The sequence below is a fragment of the Oryx dammah genome, unplaced genomic scaffold, assembly GCF_014754425.2.
Source record: "Oryx dammah isolate SB20612 unplaced genomic scaffold, SCBI_Odam_1.1 HiC_scaffold_28, whole genome shotgun sequence".
Taxonomy (NCBI): Eukaryota; Metazoa; Chordata; class Mammalia; order Artiodactyla; family Bovidae; genus Oryx; species Oryx dammah.
This window is the reverse complement of record NW_024070212.1, coordinates 20978552-20995245: the sequence shown is the minus strand read 5'-3', so window position 1 is coordinate 20995245 and position 16694 is coordinate 20978552. Positions and strand designations below refer to the sequence as shown.

At 42.6% G+C, this 16694-nt stretch overlaps 1 protein-coding gene across 2 annotated transcripts in view; it reads left to right on the top strand.

Moving 5' to 3' along the window:
- Positions 1–16694, top strand: part of BCL9 (BCL9 transcription coactivator) — a 95267-nt gene that overhangs the window by 52832 nt on the left and 25741 nt on the right. The window lies entirely within an intron of this gene.

Here is a 16694-nt window from a genome sequence, read left to right as displayed (position 1 = left end):
CAAAGCCTCTAATTTGTAATATAGTAATTTATGTGCTTCTTTATTAGGGCATTAATTTTTTTAAAAAAAGTCTATTGGCAGATCTAATAACTACTGTAATTTTGTCATAGTGATGAGTGTAAACAATATTTAGAATATCTACCACAACTGTAAGATGATGTGAAAATGTCTGTGATTCTATTGGTGAAAAGTCATGGGTTGCTCTGCCTTGATCTATTGCCTATCTTCATCATTGAAGGGAATTATAAATTTCAGGTAGAAGTTAGTGAAATTTAAGTTTTATTCCCCCCACCCAATCTAAATTCTATCTCAGTGTCCACCTTGGACCCAGGATTTGGAACCTATTGCTTAGCGGTATGGGTGGTAGATGGTCCTGAAGCCAGTGTAGTTTCAATCTTGGGCTTCCTTTTCTATCTTGAGCTTCATGAGTCTTTGAATTTTTTTTTTCCCTTTATTTTCACAGCCAAGGACTGTAGTCTAATTTTGCTTCATTTATACCAACCAGAAATGTGAAAGAAGGAGAAAGGAAGAATTGTCAGGCCTTAGGGGAGGGAATGGGTCTTTAGTCCCTAGCCTGGGAGAGTCTCCGCCCCAAAGTTCTAAGCTTTGGTTAGGGATGGAGTCAGGGCAGGAGGAAGAAGGGTCCACGAATTCTGAGGTGGAAAAGCAGTTGTAGTTTATCTGAGAATCTCTGCTGCTTCCTTCTAAATTCAGAAGTCAATATTGGGGCCAAAGAGTCTGATTCTAGGGGTGGTCCAGCACAGTATCCATCCTTCTTGGTTGCTAGTGACTAAGTGAAATATCATTGTTCTTGAAAACTGCACTCCCTAATGCTGATGTTATTTCTAATTTGGGTAAAAATGTTTGTGCAGTTCTTTTTAGCACCAGAATACAGGGAACATATTCAGTCCATTCCCAGTTATCCTTGTGTATTTTAGTCACTTAGCGGCAATTTTCCCCTGAGTAAATTTACCCCACTCTTTTCCATGCTGTGGGGCACATACCTTTGCTATTAGTAGGTGTATGCTTAGACAATACAAGTAAATTTGAATATTAGCTGGATATGTTGCTACCAGGGTGAATACCATGTCAGCCCAGGTAAACTATTATCCCTGCCCCTAAATGGTAGTTACACCAAACGTTTGCCATTGGCTTCTTCCTTTTTTCCCTTCCTCTTGTGTGTGTCTGTTTGTGTGTGTGTCTGTGTCTGTGTGTGTGTGTGTGAGTGTGAGCTCATCCATTTTTATTCTTTCGACTTTCACCTCTGCACCTGCACCTCTTACCTGGTGGGACATCTCCACTGTAATGTCCACTGATCACCTATGATTCCAAAACTTAACTCTCTTCCTTCACAAACCAGCTTCACCTTTCTAAAGAACATCTTTATTGAGATGTAACTTGCATACCCTAAATTCACTCATTTTAAGTGTATATATGAATCAATGATTTTTTTTTTTTTGGTAAATTTACAGTATTGTGCAACCATCACCAAAACCCATTTTGATAACTTTGCTTCACCCCAAAAAGACCCCTCATACTCATTTGCAGTTGATTCCCATTTCCAGTCCCACTAATCTGCTCTCTTTTATAGATTTGCTTTGTTTGGACATTTCATGTAAATAACATTATACAATATTATAGTCTTTTGTATCTGGCATCTTCCCTGGTGGCTCAACCAGTAAAGAAGTGAAGTCACTCAGTCGCGTCTGACTCTTCTCGACCCCATGGACTGTAGTCTACAACGCTCCTCCGTCCATGAGATTTTCCAGGCAAGAGTACTAGAGTGGGCTGCCATTTCCTTCTCCAGAGGATCTTCCCAACCCAGGGATCGAACCTGGGTCTCCCACATTGTAGGCAGATGCTTTACCATCTGAGCCACCAGGGAAGTCTAAAACAACAAGCGGCACACTCCCACGGAGCGGCGGGGGTGGGGTGGGGGGAAGTTCTGCCCACGGTGCTCTGGCAGTCGCCACAGCGGCCACTGCGCACTCAGGAGGGGCAGCGGGAAAGAAACCATCTGCAAATGCTGGAGACCTGGGTTCAATCCCTGGGTCGGCAAGATCTGCTGGAGAAGGAAATGGCAATCCACTCTAGTACTCCTCCTGGAGAATCCCATGGACAGAGGAGTACAGTCTATGGGGTCCCAAAGAGTCCGACACGACTGAGTGACTAACACTTTCACTTTTCTTTTCTTTCACTTAGCAAGTGATTTTGAGGTGCATCCATGTTATAGTGTGTATCAGTACTTGATTTTTTTTTTATTGTTGAATATATTCTACAGTATTGTTACATGTGTGCATACATGCTAAGTCACTTTAGTCATGTCTGACTCTTTTCAACTCTATGGACCATAGCCTGCCAGGCTTCTATGGGATTCTCCAGGCAAGAATACTGGAGTGGATTGCCATGCCCTCCTCATACCACATTTTATTTATCCGTTCATCAGTTGGTGGACATTCGGATTATTTTCACCTTTTGGCTATTGAGATAATGTTGCTGTAGAACATTCACATACAAGTGTTTGTGGACATGCAGGAGTGGAATTGCTGGGTTGTTTGGTAAACTTACGTTTAACTTTTTAAGAAACTACAGAACTGTTTTCAAAGGTGGCTGTGCCATTTTACTGTCCCACCAGCAGTGTATGAGAATTACAGCATCTCTCCATTCACACAACACTTGTTATTGCCTGACTTTTCAAAACTGTATCCCTAGTTGGTATGTAGTGTTATTTCACTGTGGGCCAGTGCCGTTTTCAAACCACTCCTATTTCTGACCACAGTGTCCCTCTTTTCACAGATTTTTGTGGCTAGAAGCCAAACTTATGCTGTTTTTCCCTTCCTCTTGTACTTTCATGCTGCAGAAGTGAGCTACCATAATCTTCCTCAGATAGCCCCTGGCCTGGCCACCTTTTCCTCCCTCCTCCATCCTACCTGGCTCTGCATCATCTCACATTTCCTACACATTAGTCTTCCAGCTGCTCTCCTTGCTGGTTGTAGCTCTCTCTTCAAATTGTCCTTCCCGTAGCTGCAGATTCATTGTTAGTATCATAACATGAAAAGGATATTTCGTGGATATGGAATTGGGGGATGTGTGCTCTGGTCCAGGAATCACACTCGTTATCTCATGACTTTGAATTAGTTCTGTAACTTATCTGAGCCCAGTCTCCTTCATTAAGTTACTTAACCTCTCTTGACACCAGTTAGGAGAGTCCCCATCTCCTCATGGGCAAGGTAAGGATAATAATAGAGCCTATCTTACAGAGTTGTTGTGAACCAACCATGTAGTCCATTTAAAGACCTCAGTACAGTGCCAGGCGCACGGGGAACACTCAGTCAGTGCTGACTAAGACTATTATTTTAACGATAACTATAACTACTATTATTATTCACGGAGTTTGAGTAAACTCTGGGAGTTGGTGATGGACAGGGAGGCCTGGTGTGCTGCAATTCATGGTGTCACAAAGAGTCGGACACAACTGAGCAACTGAACTGAACTGAACTGATGATGGAGGTATCGTCTGAACCTTATCACGTGGTTATCCTAAGAGTTGGCTGTTGCTATGAATATGAAAATGCTTTGAAAGACACGATGTAAATTGCAGTGGTGTTATTTTTTACACAGTGTTTCCCTTGCTCAGGAGAGAGGTTGTGTAGGTTAGTAGCAAGGGCACAGGTGTTGCCACCAGCCTAGCATTCAAATCTGGAATGTGCTGTTTAAGTATTGTGAGGCTTGGGCAGTCATTTAACCTCTGCATTTGGGTTTTCTTGTCTATAAAATGGGTGTAATTATAAATCACATTCAGGATGATGCTGTAAGGAAGGTGCCTGTTCCATAGGCAGTGTTCAGTACACTGTGACTTTTTTTTTATTAAGATTTATACTGCTAGTTATTTGGGTAGATAAACACATATATACATCAGTGGTAAAGAATTCGCCTGCCAATGCAGAAGACACCAGTTAGATCCCTGAATCAGGAAGATCCCCTGGAAAAAGAAATGACAACCTACGTCAGCATTCTTGCTTGGGAGATCCCATGGACAGAGAAGCCTGGTGGGCTACAGTCCTTAGAGTCACAAAAGAGTCAGACACGACTTAGCAAATTAACAACAATGGCGACAGGCATACTTTGGTTCTGTTTTGATAAATACAGACATCTAATGCAGTATTTGTTAGTATTTTCAGATACACATATTTTTGTTAAATGGCTATTACTAAATAACAGTATAAAATTATTCATCAAAAAGTTGTAAATTTTTAAGCATGTTAGCTTTTTTTTACAATATTGTTTTATTTAGAATGAGCAATCTTTTAGTTGAAAGTTACTAATAGAATAAACCATGAAGAACATATAAGCGTGTTATTTTTTAATACTAAGGTCTTCGTTACTCTTTTTATTGAAGTATAATTGCTGTATAATATTTCATAAGTTACAGGTATACAACATAGTGATTCATAATTATTTTGGTTACATATATTCCATTTCTGGAGAAGGCAATGGCAACCCACTCCAGTATTCTTGCCTAGAGAATTCCATAGACAGACCATGAGCTCGCAAAGAGTTGGACACGACTGAGGGACTAACACTTTCTTTTTCTATACTCCGTTTACAATTATTATATAATATTGGCTATATTCCCCCTGTTGTACAATATATCCTTGTAGCTGATTTTATCTGACCTTTTTTAAAACTCACCATGTATGCTTTCTCTAAATTATATTTTGCATAATGAACTCCCAACTTATCTAACCAATCCTATGCCCCATTGCTTCCCAACACCCATGCTGAAGAGAGGCTGTAGTGTGGGCTGGTTAAGAGCTTTCACCTCAGGCTGACTTGGGTTTTAAACTCAGCTCCCACTTAGCTGCGTGATGTAGGACAGTCACTTACTCCTTGAAGCATCTGGCGCCTCAACTGTAAAATGAGAATAACAGTTCGTATCTCATGACGTCATTATGTGTATTAAATGAGACAACATAATGTAGTGTTTAGAATAGTGCCTGGCACATGCAGATACTAATACTCAATAAATGACAGCTGTCATCATGGTTGTTGGTAATGACCTTTCCTGTTACCATTTTCTGTCCACACACGTGCTGTGCTCCTTTCAGTCCGTGGCTTGCTCCTTGTCTTTCTTCCCCTGAGGTCATCAACCCCTCTTGGAACTGCCCAAAACCTATTCTTCAAGGCCCAGTTCAATCTGATCCTTCAGATTATTGCTTGCTACTCCAAACTCTACTCATTGCTTTTTTTTTCTTTCCTACAAGTCTAGAGTTTCGTGTCATATCTGTTATACAGTTTAGGAATTAGTTGTTATTAATTTTTATGCTTCCTCATTTGGACTGTAAGGTGCCTGAGAGGGACTATTTCTTCAGCCTCTAACGAAATTCTCGCTCTCCTTAATTTGGCATTAAGACAGATAGTAGGTGTTCTATTAGTTTTTGATAACACAGAAAGCAAACATGTAAAAGTCATGATGAAAATTTAAAACCAGGGATTTCTTGATCACCTGTATGGTCTCCTTCATTAATATGAATCAAGATTTATCCTGAGAAAAATTATTTATTCTAAAACACAGCACAGAGAGGAGAAAGGCCTGGTGATTAAAGAGTTCCAAAGTCAAGATCAGCACTGTTTGTTAAGTTAGTGTCTTTCCTGACACGAATGACCTTATTTTTGCTTTCGTCATCACTTCTTGGCCTCTCTCTGCTGTCTCACCTCTTTTTCCAATCCCAGAGGACCTGCTGTCCTCAGGAAGCCCTCTGAGTATCTCCTTCTAGCTTGAGTTTCTGAGGAAAAAGTTTCTCCGAGTTTCAGAATTAGCCTTTTCTTTGTTCTCTGTATTTCCTCACTATAGTTGGCAGTTAAGAAGGATAGAGGTCTGGCCAGATAAAATTTTAAAGTGACAAAGGGCTGACCCCTTATTATGTTCCTTCCCAAGGTATTGGAAAAGTGACATCTCAAATCTAAAGGTATGAATGTCTAATGACAGAATTTAAAGGAGTGTATTAGGAGAGTTGAAGAGATACCAGTGAGTGAGATGTGATGTGACAATAAGTGAAGTATTGAGGAGATGGCCTTTTCAGTGCTCCTAAAATCTCTCTTAAGGCCAACCGCATTGTGGATAATCCAGAGATGCACAAATGTAATAATAATAACCAATGTTTATTGGGTACCTACAGTGTGCCAGGCACTCTTTCTACATTTCTGTATGCAGTCATTCATTTGTTCCACACACTATCATTACTCCATTTTATGGAAGAAAAAACTCAACCCTAGAGAAGTTAAGTAATTTTTCTAAAGTCACACAGCCCTCTAATGGAAAGCTGGGATTCAAGCCAGGCAGTCTGACTGAGAGGCTCTCCACCCCGAAATGCTTTTTTGATTCATGATTCTCCCCTTGTAAACAGTCTGGGAAGGGGCAACTTCATAATAAAAACCTAGATATCACCACCATCATCATAATCATCGCCATCATCACAGCAAACAAGGGCCTATGTCACTGTGTATAGGGCACAGCACAGAATGCTCAGACGATAAAGAGGCATCTGGCCCCACTACATGTCTGAACTTGACCCCTTAACCCTTCAGATTGCTTCAAATGCCTCCACTACCACACAGCAGTTTCTGTTCACCTCACCCAGCTCCCAAGAATGTACCTCCTCTTGACTGCCACTTTTTGCTTCTGCTCTGCCAGTTATTACTTTCTATCTGGTACTACGGTTATTTATATACATTCTCGTACAGCCAACTAAGCCTTTGCTCGTTGCTGAGTCTTGCCTGATTGCTGCTACACATTTTTTAAGATTCTGCTCAGGTCTTATTGTGTCCCCTGACTCTCCTGTCGGAATTAGATACCCCTCCTCTGTGCTCCCCAAATGCCTGGTATGTATCCATATCATAGCATTTACTATGGCTGTGCTGTGCTTAGTCACTCAGTCATGTCCAACTCTTTGAGACCCCCATAGACTGTAGCCCACCAGGCTCCTCTGTCCATGGCGATTCTTCAGGCCAGAATACTGGAGTGGGTTGCCATTCCCTGCTCCAGAGGATCTTCCCAACCCAGGGATTGAACCAGCATTTACTATACTTGATTATAAATGTTTGCTTATCAGTATCCCTAACTGGATAGATCCCAGATTCTAATGTCAAGGAACATGTCCTCTTCTTATTTGAATCTTTGGTACTTTGCAAAGTACCTGGTAAATTAGGCATTTTTTCTCTCCTCCACCACCCCCGATGAATGAATCTTCCATATAAGTCTGATTATACTTGGAAGACAAAATTCATTTTTTGTTCCCCTCAAGATGCCCTGCACCTAATAGATGCTCAATAAATGTAGCAATAACTAAATGACTTCAAAACACAAAGAGGTGTCAGATTCTGCTCTCGGGATATAGGGAAGGACTGGCAACTACAACAAAAGGTAGATGATATTATTATTGGGCTTCCCTGGTGGCTCAGCAGTAAAATATCCTCCTGCAATGCCGGAGCTGCAGGAGGCACAAGTTCGATCCTTGGGTCTGGAAGATCCCCTAGAGGAGGGCATGGCAACCCCCTCCAGTATTCTTGCCTGGAGAATTCCATGGACAGAGCAGCCTGGTGGGCTACAGTCCACAGGGTCGAAAAGAGGTGGACAGGACTGAAGTGACTTTGCACGCATGTACACACGCTATTAATATTAAACGTTTGCATATCTAAGTTGTGTTCTAAAACAGGTGATACAAACACCTACTACTGGACTTATTGATAAAGAAAATAACTTTTTTTCTATAAAGTTTGAAGTTATTTGGCCAGTAAAATGCAGTCTAATATTCAAATCCAGGTCCTGGTAACTCTAAAGCCACTGATTTTCCTGCTATACTATATTGTGGGGATGTTAGGATAGTTGGTTCCAGAAGAACAAGTAGGGCTTAAATAATTAGAGAGGAATTAGCACTGCACAAATGATTACACACACACACACACACTCGTATGTACATGTATGTATACACACACAGGTCTTTTGGAAAGATCTAGTTAGGAAGAACGTGGAGAATTGACTGAGAGGAGAAGCTGGAGGCAGGAATGTCTATTTAGAAACTATTACAACAGTCCCAACTTGGGAACAGAAAACAAGAAACTGATTTAAGGAGGAGTTTGTGGACACTGATGATTGAGTAAAATACATAGCAGGTAGAAATTTTGAGTCAGGATTACTCCGAAGTTTCAAGCCTAAGTGAGAGACAGTGTATAATTTTGAAAGATGGTGAGTTTGTTTTTTGATGTATTAAATTGACTCCTAGATGGGTAAGCTGAGTGGATAGAAATGCACGATTTAAGCTCAAGAGAGGCCTGTGTTAAACTTGCAGATGGGTTGATCAACTGCGAAGAGGTGATAGGTAAACTTAGGAGAGTGAGAGAGAGAAATCCTAGGGAGAAGTGGAGAAAAAAAAGATCAAAGAACCAAGTAGTTGAAGGAACATTCAAGAAATGTTCAGGTCAAGGAAGTATTTAAGTCAAAAAAGAAGACAGACCTCTAGGTATCTATTAGAAGGAAATGAAATCACGATCTTGAAGTGGTATCTGCACCCCCATGTTGACAGCAGCACCGTTTACAATAGCCAAGTAACAGGTGAATGGATAAAGAAGATATGTATTATATATATACAGTGAAATATTACTCAACCAGAGAAAAGAAGTTATGCCATTTGCCATTACTTGGATGAAACTTGAGGGCATTATCCTGAGTGAAATAAGTCAGACAGAGAAAGACAAATACTGTGTGATCTCACTTGTATATGAAATCAAAAGGCCCCAAACTCACAAAAACAGAGAACAGATTGGTGATTACCAGAGGCAGAGGGTTGGGGGAAAGGTATTAAGGTATTTAAAAGGTGGCTCAATGGTAAAGAATCTGCCTGGCAATGCAGGAGATGCAGAAGAAGTGGGTTCAATCCCTGGGTCCAGAAGATTCCTTTGAGTAGGGAATGGCAGCCCACTCCAGTATTCTGGCCTAGAAAATTCCATGGACGGAGGAGCTTGGCAGGTCAGACGAGACTGAGCACGCACACACACACATGCATTCAAAAGGTACAAACTTCCAGTTATAAGATAAATAGGATGTCTATTTATCTATAAGATAAATAGGGTGTAATGTACAGCATGGTAACTATAACCAACAATACTGTAGTGTATATTTGAAAGTTGCTAGCAGAGCAGGTCTTAAAAGCTCTCATCAGACATACACAAATCGTAACTATGTGAGGTGATGGATGTTAACTAAAGTTAAGGTGGTAATTATTTCACAATATATGTATATTCAATCATTATATATATACCTTAAATTTACACAATGTTATATGTCAATTATATCTCAATAAAATTGGAGAATGGGGGCTAGACAAAATAAGAATATCTTTGTATCTTGGAGTTCGAACCGTAAGAGAGTAAGGAAAGGATATTCATTGGATGGATTTGGTGATTAGGTTTGGCCATATTGGAGAAAGGATTTTGGTTAGATGGTTGGGTTAATTACAGAGGAAGAAAAGGAATTGTAATGGGAGAGAATGTAGGTTACCCTTTAGATAAACTGGGAATTAAAAGAAAGGGGGGAAAAGAGTATTTGTGTAAGAAAGATTTTATTAAAGATTCTAAAAAGTAAATTGAAGACAGACAGATAACTGAGCAAAACCCTTCCAAGTTGAGATGAGACGACAAGGTTGGTCTTGCATTTCTATCCACTCAGCTTACCCATCTAGGAGTAGGAGAAGGAGGAGACAAAGTTTGGAATAATTGCTGTAGGAAATGATATAGGAGGCAATGAGGCTGCATAAAAGGATTGCCAAGTAAAACCCAATAAAGTTTGACTGAAGTTTTCATCACCTGAAATTTGATTGAGATCCTTTTTTTTTTTTGGTTTCATGTTTTTTTTTTTTTTTCTAGTAACGTCTGCCAGCCCAGGAGTGAAAACAAATGTGGGTACATCTCAGCCATAGGAATGTCAATTGCTGGAATGGTAGGTGGTCAAGGATTCGAAAAGGCAGTGTGGCTAGTAAGAGCAACCCGGATTCAAACCATGGAAGTGAGGTCAAAGCTGCAATAGTTGGGTTCCAACTCCAGAGGAGCTGGGAAGAGACTGATTGTGGGAAGTGGGAAGATTTTAGTAGTGAAGGCAGAACCCAGAAAAAATAAAATAGGTGTATCCGATGGGCAAAATTCCTGGAGAAATGTCTAGCAGAAGAAAATGAAATTAAATAGTAGAAATACTTGAAGAGAATTATTCTTGGGAAAGAGGTTAAGAATAAAAAATGAAATAGTAAATTAGTGCAAACTGAAGAAGAAAGGAGACATGAGACTGTAAGGAGAGATGTGAAGAACCGGCCTGAAGACCAAGAGATCTAGGGGAGAAATGGTTAGAGCACGTGGAACATATAGGTTGTTTCTCATTGAGCCATGATGGACTATGGCTAAACTGGAAAGCTGGGGAAGGGGAATTGGCATTTCTGTATCGATCAATTCAGTTTAGTTCAGTTCAGTTGCTCAGTCGTGTCCAACTCTTTGCAACCCCATGAACTGCAGCACGCCAGGCCTCCCTGTCCATCACCAACTCCTGGAGTTCAAACTCATGTCCATCGAGTCGGTGATGCCATCCAGCCATCTCATCCTCTGTTGTCCCCTCTTCCTCCTGCCCCTAATTCCTCCCAGCATCAGAGTCTTTTCAAATGAGTCAACTCTTCACATGAAATGGCCAAAGTATTGGCGTTTCAGCTTTAACATCAGTCCTTCCAAAGAACACCCAGGACTGATCTCCTTTAGGATGGACTGCTGGACCTCCTTGCAGTCCAAGGGACTCTCAAGAGTCTTCTCCAACACCACAGTTCAAAAGCATCAATTCTTCAGCACTCAGCTTTCTTCACAGTCCAACTCTCACATCCATACATGACCACTGGAAAAACCATAGCCTTGACTAGACAGACCTTTGTTGGCAAAGTAATATCTCTGCTTTTGAATATGCTATCTAGGTTGGTCATAACTTTCCTTCCAAGGGGTAAGTGTCTTTTAATTTCATGGCTGCAGTCACCATCTGCAGTGATTCTGGAGCCCCCCAAAATAAAAGTCTGACACTGTTTCCACTGTTTCCCCATCTATTTCCCATGAAGTGATGGGACCAGATGCCATGATCTTTGTTTTCTGAATGTTGAGCTTTAAGCCAACTTTTTCACTCTCCTCTTTCACTCTCATCAAGAGACTTTTTAGTTTCTCTTCACTTTCTGCCATAAGGGTGGTGTCATCTACATATCTGAGGTTACTGTTATTTCTCCTGGCAACCTTGATTCCTGTGGTCCACTGGAGAAGGGAATGGCAAACCACTTCAGTATTCTTGCCTTGAGAACCCCATGAACAGTATGAAAAGGCAAAATGATAGGATCCTGAAAGAGGAAATCCCCAGGTCGGTAGATGCCCAATATGCTACTGGAGATCAGTGGAAAAATAACTCCAGAAAGAATGAAGGGATGGAGCCAAAGCAAAAACAATACCCAGTTGTGGATGTGACTGGTGATAGAAGCAAGGTCCGAGGCTGTAAAGAGCAATACTGCATAGGAACCTGGAATGTTAGGTCTATGAGTCAAGGCAAATTGGAAGTAGTCAAACAGGAGATGGCAAGGGTGAACATCGACATTCTAGGAATCAGCGAACTAAAATGGACTGGAATGGGTGAATATAACTCAGATGACCATTATATCTACTACTGCGGGCAGGAATCCCTCAGAAGAAATGGAGTAGCCATCATGGTCAACAAAAGAGTCTGAAATGCAGTACTTGGATGCAATCTCAAAAACGACAGAATGATCTCTGTTCGTTTCCAAGGCAAACCATTCAATCACAGTAATCGATCAATTAGGGCTTAAGAATGTGCAGACTGGGTGTCACAAAGCTTGGCTTCTAGAAGGCAGGCAATGTGGGTAGGAGGCACAACCCTGTCGGTTTGAGTGTGGAAATAAAGGAGAAACATTGGTGGTGCCCTCTAAGGGGAAATGCGTGTCGCATGACAGATGTGTCAGAGCTTTACAGATAGAGCGCCTCTGATGCCTGGGTTGTGGAAAGCAGATATGTGAGGACATAGAGCAAGACCCAAGCTCACATCAGAGTGCCAAATGGCCCCAGGTGGAGCAGCAGGAAGGAAGGAGATGGGAATTTTGATTTCTTCGTTACAAAAAGGACAGTTAGCCCTCAATATTCCTGGAAAGGATGAAGCTCTGGAACTTCTCATTGGCTTAAATGGACTGGTGAAATCTGCTTCATGAGCAGCCTAAAGAAGAAATCCCTTCCTGACTATTTTAGTACAGCATTGGGTAGTACCTATGAAAGTCAAGATGCTGGTCCATTCTATCCCTTCATTTTCAGTCATAAATGACTATCTTGGTAGTATTACTCTGTCCATGGGATTCTCCAGACAAGAATACTGGAGTGGGTTGCCATACCCTCCTCCAGGTGATCTTCCCTACCCAGGGATCAAACCCGCAGCTCTTGTATCACAGGTAGATTCTTTACTGCTAAGCTACTGGGGAAGCCCAGATAAATTGATAAGAAATAGTTTAAGAAGCAGGAAATCATGAACAAACTAAGGACTTTGACCAAGGCCAATAATTTGTTAGGGCCTCTTATAACCCATGCTGTCCTGGGTGGCTCAGTGGTAAAGAATCTGCTTGCAATGCAGGAGACTCAGATTCGATCCCTGGGTTGGGAAGACCTCCTGGAGAAGGAAATGGCAACCCACTTCAGTATTCTTGCCTGGGAAATCCCATGGACAGAGGAACCTGGTGGGCTGCAGTCCATGGGGTCACAAAAGAGTCGGACATGACTTCTGAACTAAATAGCAAGATACTTCTAACCCTAGCACCAGCTGACTGAATGGGTTCAGCCTTTCCGAGTCTTGATTTTATTATCTAATATTCTCTCCTACAATAGTAAATATTGTTAGGAGTGAATAATCCTCGGAGGTTAGAACAGTGCTCTAGAGTGTTGGACTTAAATTCTAGTCCCTAAAAATGGGCATAATTTTGGCAAGTCATGAAACTTCTATGTCTCAGAATTCTCATCTGTAAAATAGGATGTGGTTCTTTCCAACCCAGAAATTTAGGTATAGTTTATCAAAAGCTGAGAGAACAAAAGCATTTCAAGGGTGGAACTTAACAAGTGAAAAAGACTGCTGCTGCTGCTGCTAAGTCGCTTCAGTCGTGTCAGACCCTGTGCAACCCCATAGACAGCAGCCCACCAGGCTCCCCATCCCTGGGATTCTCTAGGCAAGAATACTGGAGTGGGTTGCCATTTCCTTCTCCAATGCATGAAAGTGAAAAGTCAAAGTGAAGTCGCTCAGTCGTGTCCGACTTGTAGCAACCCCATGGACTGCAGCCTACCAGGTTCCTCCGTCCATGGGATTTTCCAGGCAAGAGTACTGGAGTGGGGTGCCATTAGTGACACACAAATAACAGGTGCGGTGATTAGTTGAAGAACTAAGCCAGACATACCATCCATGTTTGCATCACAGTGAGTGCTTATCATCATTAGGAGAAGCACATTTCAGAAAGTAAAAAATCAAACCCAGATCTCTTTAGTGTTGAAAGCTTTTATTTTTAACAATATTAGGCCATTTGGATTAAAAAAAATGATTTCTCTTAGAATTTCTACAGTAAGAGAAATAGTTTGAAGCTTTTATTTAAAGGATGCTTTTCACAACGACTTCATCATTATCAATTAGTATTTGTGTATAAACAGTATGCTAGATCCCTATCTAGTAAAATAGATAGAATTCTTTCTCAAGCAAGATGCAGATGCATGGAAGTTAGAAAATTCAGAGGAAAAAAACTAATAAAAATAGATAAACTATTTCATTACAGTAAATAATATTTTAAATGCATTTCTATCCCATGTGCAATGTAGCTAAATTACCATTACTATGGAGTCTCTAACCTTTGAATTTCATGACTTTCAGCTTGCTTAAATTCTCAGTATTATTGCTCTTTTAGCCTGGTGTTGCACATTTAATATTCATTTGCTTTTTCTTCTGGTTCAGTAAATAATTCCAAACTTTGACATATATAGTAAAGTGAGGGTGTAAGGCCTTGTAAAATGGTTAAGACTTATTATAATGAGCTTGTTTTTTTTTTTACCTTTCTGGGCAGAGGTGATCTGGTCTGGAACACGCTAGCCCAGAGTTTATTTTAGTAGTGGTTTTCTCTTACAGATAAGTCTGTGAATCCCTTCTTTCTATCTACATTAGTAATTGTAAATGCCTCTTGAGTATTTCTGGATTTAATTATCTTTTTATATGTCCAGACCTAACTTTCCTCCTACCATTTTTTTTTTAACAGAGGTCCTTACAATGTTTCATCAAATATTCTATCACCAAAACTTGACAAAAAGCATTGTAATATTTTTCCATTAGGAATCCTTCAATTGATCTTAAATTTATATTTATACCAGCTTTTGCCTTTTTTCTTTCCGCATGCAATGCGGGAGACCTGGGTTCAATCCCTTGGTTGGGAAGATCCCCTGGAGAAGGTTATGGCAACCCACTCCAGTATTCTTACTGGAGAATCCTCGTGGAAAGAAGAGCCTGGGGGGCAACAGTCCATGGGGTCGCAAAGACGCGACTGAGTGACTAAGCACAGCACAGCATGCTCAGTCATAACATAAGACAAAGAGAAAACATCTGCTATGAAAAAAACAGTTTTTCATAGAATCTAAGCTGGGGAGCCATGGTATAGAAATTTACATGACCAGCCCAGAGTTTTAAATTGTTTCAAAAGTTTTATCATTTAGGGCTCTCCTGTATCATCCTTTTGGGCTTCCCTGGTGGCTTAAAGGTAAAGAACCTGCCTGCCAACACAGGAGACGAGGGTTCAGTCCCTGGGCCGGGAAGATCCCCTGGAGAAGAAAATGGCAACCCACTCCAGTATTCTTGCCTGGGAAATCCCATGGATTGAGGAGCCTGGTGGGCTACAGTCCATGGGATCACAAAGTGTCAGACACGACTGAGGATGTACCATCCTTTACCACCAGCACCATTTGTTAAAAGATTGCCACAAGGACCGTTTCTCATTTTCTAGACAGGGAAACTAACATTTCTTAGAAATAAGTACCTGGTTAAAACTTGGTGATGGAAGCAAATACAGAAGAAAATTTTATCTGCTTCTCTTGGCCATGTTGCCTCCGTCTATCTTCAGGGAGAATACGAAGTACAGTATAACACAGGCAGTCTTCACTTAACTGAGAAAAGCTGTGGGGCCAGTGCACATAGTTACAGAAACATCTTAGATCAAAATTCTACAAAGCACAAACAGAGAGATTTAAACTGTGTTCTGGGGAGGGCTGTGGAGCAGACGGGTTTGTAATAGCAGCTGGGCACAGCAGCAACAAGGGCCACAAAGATAAAACAGGAGTAGTCGGAATCTGAGCTTTATTCAGCAACATGCGCTCACCATGATGCCGTCATTTTTCCTTCTGAGAAAAGTGCAATCTAATGGGTTACCCTCTCACTTCACAGGGGGCAGTGCCGGAATGCCTGGGGTTTGAGCTCTCCAAAGCACAGGCCTTCCAAAAATCAGGGAAGTTATTACAAAAGCGGTCATGAAGCGATTCTAGGATCTGGGCAGAGGTTCTCTGTGGGCACTAGATAGCATTGCATGAGTGGGGCTGGGCGGGCTCCAAAGGAAGAAGAGACCCTGCACTACCCAACGTGTCTGCAGGACATGGCTAGAACGTGCCTCGGAGAAGGTGGAGGAGAGTGCAACCCCGAAAGGGGCCTGCACTCTTGGGAGGGGAAAAAGCCGGCAACCGCAAAGGCAGTGCAGAGATTGAGGGGTGAAGACCAGGGACGGGCGAGGGGATTGGGTTAGGGTGGAACCGCATCCTGGAGGTAGGCAGGGGTCTCCTTGAAGACTAAGGACTAGGCCGGGACCAGGACAGCAGAGAAGTGTGAGGGAAGAACCCCTTCCTTTGGCAGCTCCCAATTCTTTTCTGTCAAAGATGGCCAAATTCCACATTGCCCTTCCCCCCTCCGCGCCTTTTCCACCGTGTAGCTCCCCGGTGCTGCAGGAGGCGGTGGGGAGGTCCGGTGACTGTGAACGTGAAAATAAAGGTGTAAGAAAGAAGAGCCCCTCCCTGGCCGCACCTCCCACCCTGCCGGCCCTTTGGGAGGTTCTTTTAGTTGAGAAGGGGGGGCTCTGCCGCTTTAAGGTGGGGAGTAGGCGTCACCTCTGGCCGGGTGACGAACTGAGGAGGGGACCTGGAGGGCGTGTCCATGCAAAGCAGGAGGTGGTGCCCACGGTGGGCGGTTCCATAGTAAAATACTGGAGGGAGGGGCGGGGTCGAGGAGGCGAGGCTACTTGGTGGGCGGGGCTCGGGGGCGGTGCCTCTCCGGTAAAGCTAGGGAGGGGGAGGAGGAAGCAGCCGGGTTGGTACCATTATGCGCGTTCGGGAGGGGGACAAGTGACATTCCCTGGGAGCGGGGCGGGCCCTTCCCTGCGGCTGGGCCCTGCGCTTAGGTGGGGAGGGCCAGTTCCCTCTTCCCCCGCCGGGCGGGACGTCGGAGCAGCGGGGGAGGGGGCACTTCTCCGCTCGCGTCCGAGGCGGGGCCGGCGGTACCTTTCGTGGCGCGGTGCGGCTGGGGGAGGGCCTAGGGGAGGGGGAAGGGGCGGTACTGGGAGGGGGGT